The sequence below is a fragment of the Protopterus annectens genome, chromosome 1.part1, assembly GCF_019279795.1.
Source record: "Protopterus annectens isolate FY-2018-M chromosome 1.part1, PAN1.0, whole genome shotgun sequence".
NCBI lineage: Eukaryota > Metazoa > Chordata > Ceratodontiformes > Protopteridae > Protopterus > Protopterus annectens.
This window is the reverse complement of record NC_056726.1, coordinates 765141512-765160440: the sequence shown is the minus strand read 5'-3', so window position 1 is coordinate 765160440 and position 18929 is coordinate 765141512. Positions and strand designations below refer to the sequence as shown.

At 45.1% G+C, this 18929-nt stretch overlaps 1 protein-coding gene across 1 annotated transcript in view; it reads right to left on the bottom strand.

The window, feature by feature from the left end:
- Positions 1-18929, bottom strand: part of DCAF12 (DDB1 and CUL4 associated factor 12) — a 1353454-nt gene that overhangs the window by 142279 nt on the left and 1192246 nt on the right. The window lies entirely within an intron of this gene.

Sequence of the window (18929 nt, the reverse complement as noted above, 5' to 3'; positions counted from 1 at the left end):
CAAAATTAAGATCCTAGGGAGGAGAAAAAGGCTTCCTGGGAGGCATAATATGTAAGATGCCTTTAAGAAATTAATTGGCTTCAAGAAACTAAAGGAAGTGATAAGGGCAGACAAGCAGAGATAGTGGATATGTGGGCCTTAACAGAAAAAGTCAACCCAGCATTGAGCAGTTCACACAGATAAGAAAGAACCAAAGGTACATTCACAGAAAGTGGATCCAGGTTAAGAGAAAGAATCAAACAAAAAAACTCTTCCATTTGGATAAGTAGGATTTCCTAGTACTGGGTTTCCTGGCCTCCTGCGGACCCTATGCATTCCCTTACAAAAAAGTTGTCTATGTGGAATCAAATCCCATCACCCACAGTGTCAGTTGAAGAGTGGACAGGTGGGGATGGATGACAGATCCCTTGTCTTGTGTGAGAAGGTCTACCCTGTGAGGTAACTTGTGATGACTGCCCTTGGCTAAATGCAGAAGAGGGAACTAATGCTGTCTCGGCCAAAAGGGAGTCACCAGCAAGATTTTGACAACACCCTGATGAACTGTGAGCAGGATGTTTGGAATGAGAAAAGGGGAGGGAAGGCATAAAGAAACATCCTCTTCCAAGAAAAAGATAGGAGGTTCACCTTCCAAATCAGAAGATCGAGGAATGTTGCTCAAAATAGAGGAAGCTGCCTGTTCTGAGGGGAGACAAAAAGATCTATTTCAGGAGTAGCCCTCTGGTGGACAATGTCCAGGAAACACATCCCTGTGAAGCATCCATTCATAGGACTGAGTTACGGACCTGCTCAGAGAATCTGCCACAATGTCTTGACCTGAGAGAATGTAAACTGCCTGAAAAGTCACTTGATACTAGATAGCAAAGTTCCCATACTACGAGTGCCAACCATCAAAGACCACCAGACTTTGCCCCCCTCCCAGTTTGTTTACATATCACATCACTGTGACACTGCATGCAAACACCTTGAGAGATCTTGGGGAGAATAAAAAATCTGAAGAGACCACAGAAGAGCTCTCATTTCTTTGACAATGACGTGTTCTTCCCGTTGATGAGGGGGACAGACACCCTGCACTTTTTTACGGAGCCAAATACTTCTCCCCATCCCACATTTGGAGCTTCTGTGAACAGCTGAGAGGGAAGAGGTGGATAAAAAGGGAGTTCTGGATTGAGGTCAACTGCTGAAACCACCACTGAAGTTTCTTCTTGAGACAGGACAGAAGATGAACTACAAATTCAGAGGGGAAGAGCATGTTGAAGCCAGAATGACTTCAGAAACCACTGAAACTTTAACATGTGGAGTTTGGCTAGAGGGAGAATAGGAATGGTGGTAGCCATGAACCCCAGAGCTCTCAGAAATTCCCTGGCTGTTAATGAAGCCAGAGGAAGAAGGGACTGAAAAAGGGAAATGACAGTTAAGGCCTTGTGAGGAGGCAGGGATGGATTCAGCACCCCAGAAAGACATGATCATGAGAAGGTTCATAGGTGAGTACAAGGCTAATGCCCCTGGAGCCTTTACAAGCCTAGCCCATAGAAGTGCCCTGGCATCGTGCCACTCAACGTTAGTTCCCAATGCCTCTATCAAGTAGAGCCACTGCAGTGATCCCTGGGGTTAACTTTCTATTTCCCATCCATTCATAAAAATTTCTCTTGAAGAGGGCCAGTGAGGTGCTCTGATTGACATGTTTGGGAAGTATATTCCAGAGCATGGGCAGTCTTCTGGGTTATGAACCTGCCCCTCCAGCATGTTCTGTTGATTGTAGTAATGAGGTTGAGGTCTCTGGAGTGTGTGGTGTGGATGGATTTGGATTTGTTTAGTAGATGTAGCATTTCTAACAGAACTGGGTCAGACATGGCTTTGTAAGTCAAGCAGAAATCGCCTCTTAGTAGACGATATGAGACAGGGAAAGTACAGTTTTGTACCTACCATAAATGTAGATGTTCGAAGATCCACATTGCTGCAGTCCTTACACTTGGGTAGTCCGCTGTCCTCGGTCGGCCCGAATATCAAAGTATTAGGCTGACGTCGGTCAAGGCGCTTAAGACTGACATCAGGACGTCAGGGTACAAATGCGCATGACCGACGTCATATCCTCAGTCTTTTCTTGCCCCAGATGTCAGAAGACCCTAAAAAGAAAGGTCAAAACCAAAAGACAGCAAAAACCAACCAACCACCCTTGCACTAATCATATGTACAATATATACAATATCTACAATATTTACAACCCAACCCACACAACTGCCTCTAACTACAGAGGGGAAGGAGGGAGGGTAAATTGGACTGCAGCAATGTGGATCTTCGAACATCTACATTTATGGTAGGTACAAAACTGTACTATGTTCTTCATCTCACATTGCTGCAGTCCTTACACTTGGGTAGAATCCCAAAGCAGAGGTAAGGGAGGATGGCAAAACTATAAAGCAGTAGGAGCTGCCAAAATGCCCTGTAAAATTGCAGTGGCAAAACCAGCCCTAGATTTAGAGTAAAGTGGAAGGTGATAATGCTTAGAGAAAGTATGCACTGAACTCCAAGTAGCTGCCTCCAAAATATCTTTAGTTGCCACCCCCCTTAAAAAAGCTGTAGAAGTGGCAGTAGCCCTAGTGGAATGAGGCCTAATCCCAGCTGGAATCTGCTTACCATGATGGGAATAACAGAAAGCAATACAAAACCCAATCCACTTAGAAACAGTTTGTTTTGACACAGGCTTGCCCTGAGAACCCAAAGCAAATGAAACAAATAACTGCTGAGACTGCCTGAACCCTTTAGTTCTGCTCAAATAATATCGCAACTGCCTGTGTACATCCAAAGTGTGCAAAATCTTTTCCCCTTTATTTTGGGGGTTTGCATAAAAAGTAGGCAAATGAATAGTTTGGTTTAAAGCCACACTAGAAACCACTTTAGGCATAAAGGAAGGATTAAATGCAAAGATACCCTATCCTTATGGAAAATTAAGAAAGGCTCAACCGCCATAAGGGCCTGTAATTCAGAAACCCTTCTTGCAGAGGTAATGGCCAACAAAAAGCAGTCTTCCATGATAAATATTTCAACTCGGCAGTAGCTGCAGGCTCAAAAGGTTGTAGAGTGAGTTTCTCCAACACAAAATTGAGATCCCAAGCAGGAGTAGGAGCTCTCGGGGGTCTTATATTCTTTGCCCCTCTAAGGAATTGCTTAAACAAAGGATGAGAAAACAATGGTGGGTCACAGTCATAGTGAGCAGAAATTGCTGCAGCATGAACCTTAATAGAAGAGAAGGACAAATCTTTGTCCAGTAACTCAGTAAGATATTGAAGAGCCACACTTAAATTAGGCTCAGAAACATCAAATTCCTTTGCTGTACTCCAAAATAAAAATCTCTTCCATTTATCTGCGTACACTTTTCTTGTACTAGGCCTCCTGGCCTCCAAAATAACATTCAAAACTTGCTGTGGAAGCTGAGACCCTCCAGGGTTCAAAACAGAATATGCCAGGCTGTTAGGTGCAGAGAGTGAAGTTTGACATTGAGTAAATGACTGTTCTCCTGAGACAGCAGGTGTGGAATCGAAGGTAAAGGCCATGGAGGCTCCCGTACCAGACTTCTCAGTAATGGGTACCAGTGCTGTCGAGGCCAATCTGGAGCTATTAAAATCATCCTTGGCTTGTCCTGTCTGACCTTCAGGATTACCTTTGGGAGGAGAGGCAGAGGTGGAAAGGCATACACATGAAGATTGCTCCAATTGAATGAAAGAGCATCCACTTTCCAAGCTGTGGGATGAAACCTTTTCGTGCAAAACTTTGGCAGCTGGTAGTTTAGTGGAGAAGCGAACAGATCTATGTCTGGAGTTCCCCATAACACTGTCAATTTCTGAAATACATGAGGATCCAATTTCCACTCGTGGGGATCCATAATTTGTCTGCTCAACACATCTGCTAAGGAGTTCTGTGCTCCCGGCAGAAACCTTGCCTGAAGATTTAGCTGTAAACTGAGAGCAGTCTCCCACAAAATCATTGCTTGTCTGCATAGAGGATAAGAATGTGTTCCCCCTTGCTTGTTGATGTACCACATGACAGTTGTGTTGTCTGTTAGAACCAACACCTGCCCTGGAAGAAGTAAATCCTTGAAAGCTATTAATGCAAATTGGACTGCCAACATCTCCTTCAGGTTGATATGTAGATGTTGAAGTCTGGCAGGCCACGTGTCTTGTACCCACTTTCCATTTAGATGAGCTCCCCAAGCTTTGTCTGAGGCATCTGTCGTTAGAATCTGACTCGCCTCTGGCCGGGTCACAGAGAGTCCCTTGTTTAGGTGACATTCCTGAGCCCACCACAAAAATTCCTTTTGAATGCAAGGTATTATCTGAATGACAGTGTCCATATCTTGGCAGTGCTGTGTCCATACATTTTTGAGATACCATTGCAGCTTCCTCATATGCAGTTTGGCATTGGGAAGCACCAGAATACAAGATGCCATGAACCCCAAGGCTTGAAGGACTGTCCTTGCAGTCAGCCAGGACTGATGAGACAATTGATGGAAGTAAAGAGAAAGATTCTTTTGTTTGTCCGGGGTCAAAAAGGCCATCTGGGATGCTGTATTCAGTCTCACACCCAGAAAGCACATGTCCTGAGAGGGTACTAGACTGGACTTTATTTCGTTCACAGAATACCCCAGGCATCTTAACACTGCTATCACATATTGTAAATGATGAAGAAGTTCGTCCTTTCCTTGGGCCAGAATCAGGCAATCGTCCAAATAAGGATAAATCTGTATTCCTCTTAGCCTGAAGAAAGCTATCACTGGAGCCAGAACCTTCGTGAACACTCTGGGCGCAGTAGATAAGCCAAAGGGCAATGCAGAGAACTGATAATGAGAAGTCCCAGCCCGAAAACACAGATACTTCCTGCAACTTAGCCTGATAGGAACATGAAGGTAAGCCTCCTTGAGATCCAGAGTCACCATCCAGTGATCTTTGCCCAGCAGAGGTAAAAGTTGTTGCAACGTCAACATTTTGAACTTGGGAATGTCCAGATAAGTATTGAGGACAGATAAATCCAAAATTGGTCTCCACGTGTTCCCCTTCTTTGGTACTAGGAACAGACGAGAATAAAATCCTAGGCCCACTTCTGGCAGAGGGACCGGTTGTATGGCCCCTATTTGAAGCAGCAGAGAAATTTGTTTGTGAGCCTCTAGTCTTTGCTGAGGAGGAACGTCCGGCATGCCTTTGAAAGGAGGCAAGGTATGGAAATAAAACCTGTAACCTTGGTGTATGATATCCAATACCCATCTGTCTTGGGTAATCAAACTCCAATTTCCCTTGAAGAGTGCCAACCTTCCTCCCAAAGGTGCTGCCAGGCAAGAAGGATCTGGCAGCTGAAAAGGTAGGTCATTGGGCCTGTTTACGAAAGGACTGGCCCCTGCCCTCACCGAAGATTGTGCAGGTGAACTCCCTGTTCTAGGTCTGAAGGAGCTCTGAGCTCTGCCCCTACCACGCCTAGATCTACCCCTAGACTGTGAATCATAAGAAGGGTACGTCCACCCCTTAGCAGGCCAATTCCTACTAAACTTCGGAGGCTGAACTTGCAAAAAATCTTTAACAGCCTGCATAGACTTAGCCTTGTCTTCCATTTACTTCAAGACTGACTCCACAGGAGAACCAAACAACACATCAGACTGTAAAGGAGCATCCAAAATCCTTGTCTTAACATGGTCAGATAAATTCTGATCCCTCAGCCAGGCGTGCCTGCGAAGAACTGACCCAGTGGCAGCCACCCTAGACGAGGCCTGTACAGCATCAAAACCACATTGTAAAGAATGCTTACCCACTTGTTCAGAGACATGTACCAAATCTTGTAATTCTTTACACTCAATGCCTTCCGCCAGAGCATCTACCTTAGACTTCAATTGAGTAAGAAGATAGTTTTGATATTTCAACATGTGAAACTGGCAATTCAAAGCCCTCATAGCTAAGGTGGAAGAAGTATAGACTTTCTTTCCCCATCTATCCAAAGCTCTGGCCTCTTTATCTGGAGGAACTGGATTTTTTACAACAGAGGCCTTGACACCCTTAAGTCCCTGACTAACAGTTTCTGGGTCCGCCCTAGGACTCTTATAAAGATATTTATGAGCCTCAGGCACCCTGTAATACCTATCCGGTTTAACAGGAGCAAGAGGCAAAGAATCAGGATTAAGTGAAGCCTCTGCAAACACATCTTCCACAACATCCAGAACAGGTGGTATAGCCAAAGGCCTATGCTGGGGTAAAAGCAAAAAATCCCTAAGCCTTTTCCTGGAATCAGAGAAGTCCTGACCTTCCCACTTAAAATGTTCCCTCATGGAATGAAGAGTCTCTGAAAAAGAAAAATCCTCTGGAGGAGAAGCAGAAGGAGTGGAATCATCTGCATCAGAATAAGGAGAGTACTCCTGCAAGTCTTCAGCCGAAGACTCTGACACATCCGAAGCCTGCTCAAAACTCCCCAACTCTGGTTCCACCCTAGGCCTCTTATCAGGAGGGGGCAAAGAACCTCTAATCAAAGTAATTAAATCTTCTGCCATTTTAAGCATGTGCTTCTTGGGCACAGATCCCGTAGAACTAGGAGTGACACCAACAGAAGCTAAACCTGGCCTGCCTCTGGGAGAAGCCTTGGAAACAGAAGGAGAGGGCCTAACCACCTTAGGAAGGGAGGGGAGTACAGTAACTTGAGAAGCCCCTTCAGCCTGACCTGCCTCCTGAGAGGCCACATCCTGCAATAACAAAGTCTCCCCCTGGGACTCCAGAGAAGCCTCCGGTGGAACCACCGGTTCCACTGACGCCTCTAAAGAACCGGCGTCTGGTACGGACGACTCTTCTTGCCTGGGTTTAGCTGCTTTGTCCTTGCACTTCTTCGAAGAAGCGGGCGCCAGAGCATCCGATGGCATATTGTAATTGCACCGCTTCCCGAAGACCAACCTGGCACAATCTAACCTTCGCTTAATAGTGCGCTTATTGAACCTAGCACAAAAGCGACACCCAACAACGTCGTGCTCGGGCCCTAAACAAGGAATACACAAAGTATGATAGTCCCTATGCGGTATCTGCTTCCCACAAGAAATACAGTTATTCACTTTTTCTGACATCCGGTAAACCACTGAGGCAAGAAAAAACTAAAATATTCCCCAACGGGGTACTTAGCCAACTTTGACTCGGTCTGAAACTCCGAATTCGAAAAATTTCAGAACGCCGAACGGCACTTGCAACGCTGCTTCTGCATCGGACCATGCGGCAAAAAAGACTGAGGATATGACGTCGGTCATGCGCATTTGTACCCTGACGTCCTGATGTCAGTCTTAAGCGCCTTGACCGACGTCAGCCTAATACTTTGATATTCGGGCCGACCGAGGACAGCGGACTACCCAAGTGTAAGGACTGCAGCAATGTGAGATGAAGAACATCAGCTGGAGTTTTTTGAGTCTGTCTATGTAGGACATGTGTTTAAGGTCTAGGATCCTCTTCATGACGTATTTTTGTGGCCTTTCCAGCTGTTGCATGTGTCTAGTGAGGTACATGCCAAATGAGGTATTATACTCGATGACTGGCCTAATGAGGGAAGAGTAGAGAGAGATGATGACCTCTTTCTTCCTGGATGCAAAACCCCTGGTAATGACATGGGACACACAGAAGGACTTTCTGACCACAGTGGCAATGTGGTGGTGGAAGGAGAGGTTGCTGTCAACCTGTGTCCCCAGATCTCTTATGATGCCTTCAGTGTTCAGTGGGCTCCCTTCGATGTGGTAATTAGTGGGAACTGAGTTTTTCCCCAAAGGGGATGATGACGCATTTTTTGGCATTAAGCTTAAGGCCATGGTTTCGACACCAGTCATTGGTCTCAGTGAGGCCTTTTTGTAGGATGTCTACATCACTTGGGCCCAATGCTTCCTGGAATTCATCAATTCCAGTGCCTTGGACTAGCTAGCTCATTCTTACTCCCACTAGAGGAAGCAATATCATTGACCTGGTTATTACTAACATGGGCAACCGTTGCTCTACACCAATAGTCAATTCTTTCTTGGTTAGATCCGACCACAAACTAATCACCATGGAAATTTATAGTGAAACCTAGGCTTTGCAGAAGGGAAACAGCAAACTGGAGATTTTGCAATAAGGTCTCTGGAGAGGGTGCCTAAAACAGGAGGTCATCTAAGTAGGGAAAGACTTGGATTCCCTGTAGCCTGCAAAAAGCAATCACAGGAGTGAGGCATTTGGTGAATACCCTTGGGGCTGTAGAAAGGCCAAAGGGCAAAGTAAAGAAAAGAAAATGCCCGGAAGCAACAGAGAAATGTAAAAACCTCCTGAAAAGGGGATGAATTGGGATATGGAGATATGCATCCTTGAGATCCAAAGACAGCATATAAACCCGAGGGACCAGATTCTGAAGGGACAACATTCAAAAAGAGAGAACCTTCAGAAATGTATTTAGATGAGAGAGGTCTAAAATTGCTCTCCAAGTACCCTCTTTTCTGGGTACTAGGAACATTCTGGAGTAAAAATCCCTCCCCCTTTGGGAAACTACAACTTCTTGAATAGTACCCTGAGTCAAGAGATCTCCAAACACCCTGGAAAGAAAGACAGTTGTTCCTGAGGGGAGGATGAAGTCCCATAAAAAGGGTGAAGAGATTTCCAGACCATGAAATACCCTTGGTGGATACCGGACAGAACCCAGGAGTCCTGAGTAATCTTTAACCAAACAGGGGGAGAGAAAGATGGAGAGAAAGAGAGAGAAATGTGAAGAGAAATAAGAATGTGGTTGGGAAGAATAGGATTGTCAGTCAGCACCCTGGTTTAATCAGGAAAAGGAGACTTCTGGGGCACAGAGGTCTGAGTAGCTTTAGCATGGGGAGCTCGCTTCCCCCCACCTTTCTTGTCTCTGGGGAGAAGGTGACACTGCCTACGAACAAAGGCTGGCTTACTGGGGTAATTTTTCAGAAATTTAGGTACAGTAGAGACAAAAACATGTTTAAGCTCCTGTTACGCCTTGCCCTTATCCTGAAAAGACTTAAAGAACCAGCAGCTTCACCACACAAGTGTTTATTATCCAGAGGAGCATCCATCAACTTGGCCTTAATATCAGGCAAAAGTCTGAAGTCGAAGCCAAGAATATCCTCACTACAGACCCAAATGCAGCAGCCCTACAGGAAGCATCTGCTGTATCATAACTACACTTGGTGGAATGATGAGCTATCTGGGAGGAAGTCCCTAAGAGAAAAAGAGCAAAAGTCTTCTCTTCAGAGTCTGGAAGATCAGAAATTACCTGACAGGCCTTGGAAAGAGCCAGCATTGTACTTGGACATATTGGTCTGATACCCAGCAGCCCTAAAAGCTAAATCAGCAGAGGTATAAACCTTTTTACCTAATCTTTCCATGGTTCTGCTATGTTTATCAGAAAGCAGCAACTTAGGAGAAGGTAGCAATTGGGATGGCTTGTCAGAAGCCACAAACAACACCAAGGGGTCAGCAGAAGAGCACTTATAAAGAAATTTACAGTCCTCAGGTACCCTATAAAATCTATCAGGTTTCTTGGGGGCAGGGGACTGGGAGTCAGGAGCTTTAGAAGCATTAACAAAGGCATCTAACAAAGCAGCCCAAACAGGAGGGACAGCAGAAGGTCTGGGTGAATCCATCTGCAGGAGCTCATAATCCCTTTTCTGTACCTCAGAAACCTGAGCACAACCCCATTTAAAAACACTTCATCATTCTAGAGACTGTGTTCCCAAAATACAGTAGATTCATCTTCCTCACACCCATAATCTAAAGAAGAAGGAATCTGAGGGAGTAAAGCAAGGGACTTCTCTTCTGAATCTGCGTCCTCCCCAGAGGAATCCTGTTTTAAGGGTCTTTTAATGGCAGTAGAGGACCAAGAAGGAACTGGAACAGAAACCCTCTGAGGAGGTTTTAAAGCCATCAAAGCATTAAACAATCCTGGAGTGAAATTCAGCCATTCACTTTGTGGGTCCTTAGGAGGTGAAGTAATATGTTTAGTTTTCTGTTTTTTTCTTTAAGAGGACATCAACCTTGTAAAATGTAGAACGCTCCAGCCCTGGACAGCATTCAGTAATTGTAGTTGGGACTTCTTCTCTGATCAAAATTTGCGCAATACCCCTATGCCCCTCGGAAATAATCAGCCGCTGTTCCCCTTTAGTAAACGATATGGACGTCTGCAAGTCCACCAAAGACATTACCTAAGGTTGGATCCCCACCAGCCTCCAAAACGGTCACGGGAAAAGAATCCAATAATGGAACTGGGAAAACGTCCAGGCTTTCACTTGCCTCGGGTGAGACATCTGGCGGAGGCTGTACAGCAGAAGAATACAGCGTAGATTTCTTGGCCTTCTTTATAGATGGCTGCCCCTTGGAGTAGGAAGTTCTATCCATTGTGTCTTTAGCTAAAAGCTTAAGATGCTGATTCTTCAGATTCAAAGCCAAAGAAGAAAGCCTACTATGGAGGTTCTTGGGAACAAAGGCCTGACAGATTGAACAGGAAGTATGGTCGTGGGAAGCAGAGAGGCAAAACAAGCACTGCTCATGATGGTCTTTATGGAGAATCCGTCTCCAACATGAAACCCACAAGCAATAATAAATAAAAAGAAAAGATAAGATACAATAAACCCCAACAGGGCACTAATCTGCAACAGCTTGGCAAACCAGCAATGGAAATGGAGTTCAGACTGACAATCCAGAGAAGGTGTTCAGACTGGCGGCAAAGTAGTTCTGAGGATGGTATGTCCAGATGTCACCCTTTACCCTTATAAGCCTAGCTGAGAATTTCATCCATGTTCCCACAAAGTCAGGACCTGTTTCCCCTGTCCAGCAGGGACACAGGTGGTATCCCAGGGGTGTATTTGCTGTTTTCCATCCAATCTTCTAGGTTCCTCTCTTAAAGGGGGATAGTGAGGTACTCTGCTTGACATGGAGAGGGAGTCTATTCCACAGATGGGGGAGTCTTTGGGACACAAATCTATCCTGCCAACAAGTTCTATTATTGTCAAAGACCAGGCTGAGGCCTTGCGTGCTGGTTGCGTGAGTGGAGTTTGACTTACGGATATGCAGCAACTCCCATCAAGGCTGGGTCTGAGATGGCCTTGTATGCCACACACAGGTTACCTGTGAGCAGTCTATACAAGACTAAGTAGAGTGACAAGGCTTTTAGCCTATCTGTATAGGATAGGTGTTTGAGACCCTGGTCAGGAACCTCTCTGTTCTCTCCAGTTTCTGTGTGTGCTTGGCAAGGTACCTGCTGAAGAGGGCATTGTACTCGATAATGGGTCTGATAAGGGAGGAGTATAGGGATGTACGACTTCCTTGTTCCTGGATGAAATACCCTTACTTATAAGGTGGGCCATGTAGTAAGGCTTCCATACAATGGAGGCAATGTGGTGGTCAAAAGTCAAGTTGCTATCAACTTGCATGCCCAAGTTCATCCTGAATGCATGTTTAGTATGTTATTAATGTGAAAATTAGTGGAGGCGCCATTTTCCCTGAAGGGGCTAATGACGCATTTCTTGGCATTCAGTTTGAGGCCATGCTTCTGGCACCAGTCATTAGTTTGGGTAAGGCCCTCTTGGTGGATGTTCACATCACTAAGAGAATTTAAGAAGGTGCCCAGCTTGCAGTCATCTGCAAACTTGGTCAGCTACATACCATTGGTTTTGGCTCGTGCCTTACAAAAGTATATCCCAAACAGTAGAGGTCCCAGGACCGATCCTTGGGATATTTTGTTCGTTACAGGTCTACTAATAGTAGAGGTGGCTTCCAATATTTTGACTGAGTGGGTTCTATCAGTGAGCCAGTTAGCTACCCATCTGGTAACATACGGGTTGATGCCTAGCTGGGAGAGTTTACCTATTATGCCCGAGTGGGGAAGAGTGTTCAAAGGTTTGGCTAGGGCAAGGTAGGAGGTGTCCACCGTCTTCCCCTCGTCCATAGCTTTGGTGACAGTTTCAAAGAAGTAAACCAAGTTTAACAGGCATGACCTCCCTTTGACAAAACCAGACTGTGTGGGGGTCAAGCGTTTGGAGGTTGCCAATGTCCTTGTTTATAAGGTTCATGATAATGTGTTCCATGGCCTTGCAGATCAGGCTAGTTAGGCTGATGGGGCTATAATTGCCTGGGCTGGTAGATGCTCCATCTTTGTATAAAGGGATGACACTGGCTGCCCTCCATTCAGCTGGGATGAAGCGCATGCTCAGGCTTTGGTTAAATAGGGTGCCTAGTGGGCTGAGCGCTCATGCCAGAGTTTATGTAGGACGCAGGCAGGGATGTTGAGTCCCATGGAGGCTGTATTTTTTGCCTTGGAGAGGGCATTAAAGACCCGCTCCCTGGTGATGGGGGAGCAGGTTCTAGGGATGTCCTGTGGGGATGGGGGGGGGGGTGAAGTTTTCACTGAACCTTTCTGCCAGTAGGTTGGCTATATCTATGGCGTTTGTGTATGTGGTGTTCTTGGCCACCAGTTCAGAGCAAATTTGGGTGATACCTTTGAGACTGAGGATATATGTGAAGAAGGCCTTGTGATTGCCCTTAGTGGATGTGGCCAATTTGGATTTGAAGTTAGCCTTACAGGATTTCACCAGTGACCTTATTTGCTTGTTCAGACAAAGGAGAGCTTGCCTCCAACTTGGCACCTGCTCCTTCCTGGTCCTGGCCAGCATTTGTTTCCTTTTATTACAGAGTTAATTTACTGCTGCTGTCCACCAAACAGGTTTACTCTTCCTTGAGGAAGACAATTTGGCCCTGTCAGGTATTGCTGAGTCCATACAGGTATGTAGGTGTTCAAACAGTTTTTTGGTGAAGGCTTGGACATTAGTCCTAGATCCAACTGAAGGGATACCTGCTCTCAGGAGGTTGTAGTCAAGCTTTGTAAAAGTTTTTTGTTTGACCCTGGTGGGGGTCAGGGGAGATGGGGACTTCGAAATGACCACTTTATGCCCTACACTACGCGAGGAGCATACATTTGACATGAAGTGCACCTTAAAGCAACCTAAAGGCTTTGGTATACTGGCTGGATGTCAGGTTGCCCTTGGCAGGGGAACCCTACTGTAATGAATACTCCAACGGTGAAATGGAAGGACATTTTATCTGCTCAGCAGAGGAACAACACAAGCTGATAGTCTATCTTCAAAAGCTTCAGAGAAGGGTACTTTTCAAAGGCAAGAAATCTCTGAAGGTCTTGGAGTCCAAACCTGTCTTTTTAGTCAGCTCAGCTCAAGCTAACTAACAGTTTGGGTGAGTGGAGGGTGCCCTGAAGATTTTGAAGTTGGCTGGCTGTTATATCCCTGCAGGATATAACCCATATAGCTTAGGCTACTTCAGCAGTGATCAATATGAAGAACATCTTATCTGTCCAGCTCTCTAGATCTGCAGAAATCTGCACAGAAGCACACTCTGACAGCAAGAAAGTTCTACTGTTTTCGTGTCCTAGCCACTGAGTTTATCATTCTTCCCTCATGCAGGGCCATAGCTAGAGAATGTGGAAGGTGCCTTAAAGTTTTGGAAGGTAGTGTGCGAGTCCAATCCTTGGTAGGATAAGTCATACTCGAAGACGGAAGATAGTGGATTTTAACCCAACCTACCCAGATGAACTTAAGAAGTATAAAGGCAGAGTGCATCCAACCCTGAAGATAGTCAAGGGCAACAGCTCAGACTATGTGGTGCCTACCAGGTAGAGAGATGTTTTAGCAAAATACTTTACACATTAACTGTGATGCACAGCATCCTCTAGGTTAGTGAGCATGGATCACAGACTGCAGGCCTTGCCACTTGGTGTAAAAATTGGTTCTGGTGATTTGGTCGCATTGACTAATGGGTATTTGCTGGTGCTAAGTGGGATGAGGACTCAGCCAACTTTTATGTATGCCAAGGACCCATGCTAGCAGTGGGAAGGATTTATGTACCCCAAATGAAGAGTGTGTAATTGACATAAAGCTCATCATGCCTGGGTCAATAAGCTATTAGCAGGACAGTCTCCAGTTGCTCAGCCTGGGTTACCTGGGATAGCTCTGTTGAGTAAAAGCTGGATATAAAAAAACAATCAAATCTGCCAAAAATGAAACAAGGATTGCTACAAGAATATAGGTTTGGCGACAGGATGCAGCTTGCCAGTGGACATCCTGTGCATTCAGGATACAAGATGGAAGGGCAGTGCAGTAAAGTCACTTGGCTTTGGATACATACTGTAGTACTCAGGGGAAAGACAGAGTAGAAATAATACTGGAATTGTGCTGAGAGGGAGCCTTCTGAATTCCTAACAAACACATGGAAATAAAGACACCAGTATAAAAATGTTTGACTATGCAACACAGCAGGCTTGTGAAGGCTAGGTAAACAGCACATTCAGGCAGTAGGATCAACTAGATAAAGTAGTTAAAAATAAGTTTGTACTGATGATGGGAGACCTGAATGCTTATAATGGGACAGAGAATAGGATATGGGGACTTGGGATGCAGCAATAGGAATAAAGATGGAGAGGCCATTCTAGACTTATGTCTGGCCAATTTGCTTGATGGTAGTCAATAAATGGTTCAGCGAGAGAGAGTCACAGGATCACAAGGGACGGCTTGCACGTGTCACCCCTAGGCTTCCGGATATTGGCAAAGGCTCTTGCCACCCCCATAGTGCCTTTTTTAGGCAAGGCTCAAATTCTAAACCTACCACCCTAGAACACAAAAAGTAAAAACTAAGGGTAATGCTGCTCAATGCCAGAAGTCTCAATCTCAAGATGCATGCACTCGAGGCCCTTCTCAGTATGGAGAACATCGATGTCTGTGCTGTGACAGAAACCTGGTTCAAGGCTCCTGAGAGCACCCCAGCACTATCAGGTTTCACCTCATATCATGTGTTCCGGCCCCAAAATCCAGACAACACCAAGAAAGGAGGGGGGGTGTCCATATTCATAAAGGACACCCACACCTCAAGGTTGGTGGCAACGCACGATGCATCGGAGACCATCCAGGTGCAATTAAGCATAGGCAAGACTGCTCTGCAATTTGTAGCATGTTACAGGCCACCCTCTCAAACTCAGGAACCTCACATGGCCTTCCTGAAAACAATGGAGGGATAAATGTATCTCCAAACACCATCATACTAGGTGACTTCAACTACCCTAATATAGACTGGGAACACTACTCAAGCCCAAACACTCTAGCCCAAAGGTTCCTGGAGTTCATAAACTCAAATGCCATGGAACAACTAGTCACCATCCCCACAAGAGGAGAAAACATACTTGATCTCATCATCACGAACATGGGATCACAATGTTCAACACCGAAGTATACCCTCACTGGTGAGATCAGATCATAAACTAATCTCGCTGGAGGTCCTCATCCCCCCACCTGAAATAAAAAGACCACAGTGAAAAACTTCTCAAAAGCCGACTTCACACTTCTAAAAACTAGTGTGGTCTCCTTTAAGGCCCCTGAGCCAGTGGTAAACATTACTCAAACCGCTGAATCACTTACAAATGCCTTCTACCAGCACCTACAGGACTGCATGGATCAGGCAATCCCAAACAAAACTAAGACTCTTTGTACCAAAGGCAAGCGTCCAGTCTGGTGGACCCCAGCCATAAACAAGCTCTACAACAAAAGGAGGAAGCTACTACAAGATAGAGCAAAATCCTTGAAAGGTAAGACACCTTTGATCATTATAAGTAAAAACTAAGAGCTCTCATAAAATCATCCAAGGCAAATTTTGAGAGAAAAATCGCCAAGGACTCAAAAGACAATCATAAGGCCTTCTTTAGCTATGTTAGAAACCTAGGAGGAAACTCCCAGATATGATCAGAATTAGTTCAAAATGATGTGAAGATTACTGAACCTACACACATTGCCAACATACTGGCTGACAGGTTCAGTGCAAACTTCTCCCCCCCAAAAGGAGAGATATCTATAACAGAGGATCGTAGCCCGCCAAACATCCCAAACGCCCAGGTGAGAACTGCACTCTCCAAAGCAAAAACACAGCATCCATGGGACCGGATGGTGTCCCCGGCTGTGTGCTCCACGAACTCAATGAGGAATTAAACCCGCAGTTAGGACAGCTGTTTAATCTTATCCTCACCTCAGGGTACCCAAGGAGTGGCGACGGCGACTGTGGTCCCACTTCACAAGGGCGGTGCCTCCACCGACCCTGGAAATTACCGTCCCATTAGCTTGACAAGCCTTATCTGCAAAGCCATGGAGAGGATCATAATGGAACTCATAAATAAAGACATAGGGAACTTGCAGACTTTGGATCCAACCCAGTTTGGCTTTGTCAAAGGCAGATCATGCCTTTTAAACTTGGTTGACTTTTTCGAAACAGTCACCAAGGCCATTGATGAGGGAAGGCAGTCCATACAGCCTACCTTGACCTGGCAAAGGCCTTCGACACAATACCCCACTCAGGTATCATCGAAAAACTCATCAGCTTGAATGTAAACCCATACATCACAAGATGGGTTGCAAACTGGTTAAGTGACAGAACCCACAGGGTCAGAGTTGCTGGAGCCATGTCAGACTCAAAGCCTGTCACAAGTGGTGTCCCACAGGGCTCAGTCCTGGGTCCACTCTTGTTCGGCATCTACTTTTCTGAAGTACAAGCAAACACAGGAGGGTTATGGCTGACAAAGTTTGCAGATGACTGCAAACTGGGCGCCATAGTTGAAAACACATCTGACACAGATATCCTTCAGAAGGGCCTCACAGAAACGGATAACTGGTGCCAGAGCCATGGCCTAAAGTTAAATGCCAAGAAATGCATAGTCATACCCTTCGGGAAAAACAAGGTTACCCCTAGCTACCATATAGGTGGCAATCCACTGAGCACAGAAGAAGTCATCAGGGATCTGGGGACCCAGGTTGACAGTAGCCTTCGCTTGACACTCATGTTGCTAAAGTAGTTAGGAAAACCTTCTACATTGCCTACCTGATCATGAAGGGATTCACATGTAGATCAAGGGAGGTCATCGATCTCATGTACTCATCACTCATAAGAACTAAGATTGAGTACAATGCCCCATTCGAATGTATCTGACCCGACACCTGCAGCAGCTGGAAAGGCCCCAAAAGTTCCTCACCAAAAGGATAAAGGGTCTCAAAATATGTCTTATGCTGCTCGACTGAAAGAACTCCAGCTCTATTCAGTCTCATACCGCTTGCTCAGAGGTGACCTGTGCCTGACATATAAGGCCATGTCAAACCCTGATTTGATGAATATGCTTCACCTCAAAAAATCTAGATCCCTCAGAACCACAAGGGCGGGAGACTTAAACCTTGACACGGTTATTAATAGAACGTGCTGGAGGGACAGATTCATCACCCAGAGACTCCCTATGCTGTGGAACAAAATCCCGGTACATGTGAGGCAGAGCACCTCGCTGGCCTTGTTCAAGAGGAATCTTGACCAATGGATGGGGGATCGCAGATATACCCCAGGGATTACTTCAGTGTCACTGCTTGACAGAGGCACAGCAAAATAATGGGCATAGTTTTATTCAAACTAAAGGGGTGGCGAAAGCCAAATAACTATGGGCTAGGCTTATAAATGCCCTTGGGCAGATAGCCTAGTATGAACCTATGAACCTAAACCTATGAACATACAAGACAAGTCAACATGCAACTTAGGTAGACATCCTAATAGAAAGGAAGGGGTACTGGGGTAAAAATCAGACATTGTAAAGTTATCCCCAGTGAAACTATTGCCCATCATTGGACTCCACTGATGATCACCCTTAGCTGTAAGCAGTGGTCACTAGTGAGGTACAAAAGGAAAGTTGGCGACCAAATATAAAAGTCCATTAAATTATCAAGAGAAAGGCATGCGGAATCAGTGGGAAGTAGAAATGGGCCATACTAAGAAGGAATACCAGCTGGCAACCAGAGAGACATAGAACAGTCACAATGACAAGAACTTGACTTAAGAGAAACTTCTATCAGGTTGCAAGGCAAGACAGAAAAATAAATATAGGCATTAGACACCATTCATACGATAAATCTGCAACAGTCTGCTCCTCAGTCCAAAGGACATCAACGACTGATGAAAGGAGTACTTCCAACAGAATTCTGAATGAAGAAAACTGCACAGAAGCTATACTGTCCCCAGACACAAATTAAGTTGAAAGAGGAAGAACAACCCAAAAGGTCCAGCTAAGCATTCCCATACTTATAGAAAGCATATAAAAAAGGTTCCAAAGTAAGCAGATTTGGGCAATCCTGCAATGGTTCGAAGTCCAAGAAACACAGGCAGAATTATTGCAGGCAATGTACAATGGCACAATGCAGCAAGTACACACAGTGTACAGATGCACAAGAGTTCTCAGTGGGAGGAGTTGTGCATCAGGGTTCAATTTACTGCTGTTCATACTACTTATGGACTGCATTAGCAAACTGGCTGGAGAGGACTGATCAACAAAGCTGTATGCAAATTGGCACTACAAACAGAATCTAATTACAAAGACATGTTTCTAGAGTGTTTCTCCCTGCCTCCACTGAAAATTGGCTTCATTCCGAGTTAACTTTCCCGGTAAACAAATGTTAAATAAATAAATAAATAAAATCAAAGGTGCTGTAGCCAAATGGCAGTGTGTTGGGGTAGTGTCTAACAGAAGATTGCCTTAAAGTAAGATGCATAAAACAGTGCTGTGACCAAGTGCTTATGTATGGCACAGAGCCTGGACAGTATAAGCACGTTTATTGAGCTGAAGTGCTACAATGAGTGGTAGGATGCACACTGGGATAAACAAAGAGACATGGACATCAAAGCAGAAGCCAAAATAACTACAATTTCAGAGTTCATCAAGAAAAACAGATTACATAGGCTCAGTCACGTGAAGAAAAGCAGGAGATTACCTGGTGAAGATGATTTGGGACAAACAGGAAGAAAGCAAAAAGAAATCAAGGATGTTCAAGTAAGGGATGAATGGACTGCCTGAGGCAAGACTCAAAGAAGATAGAA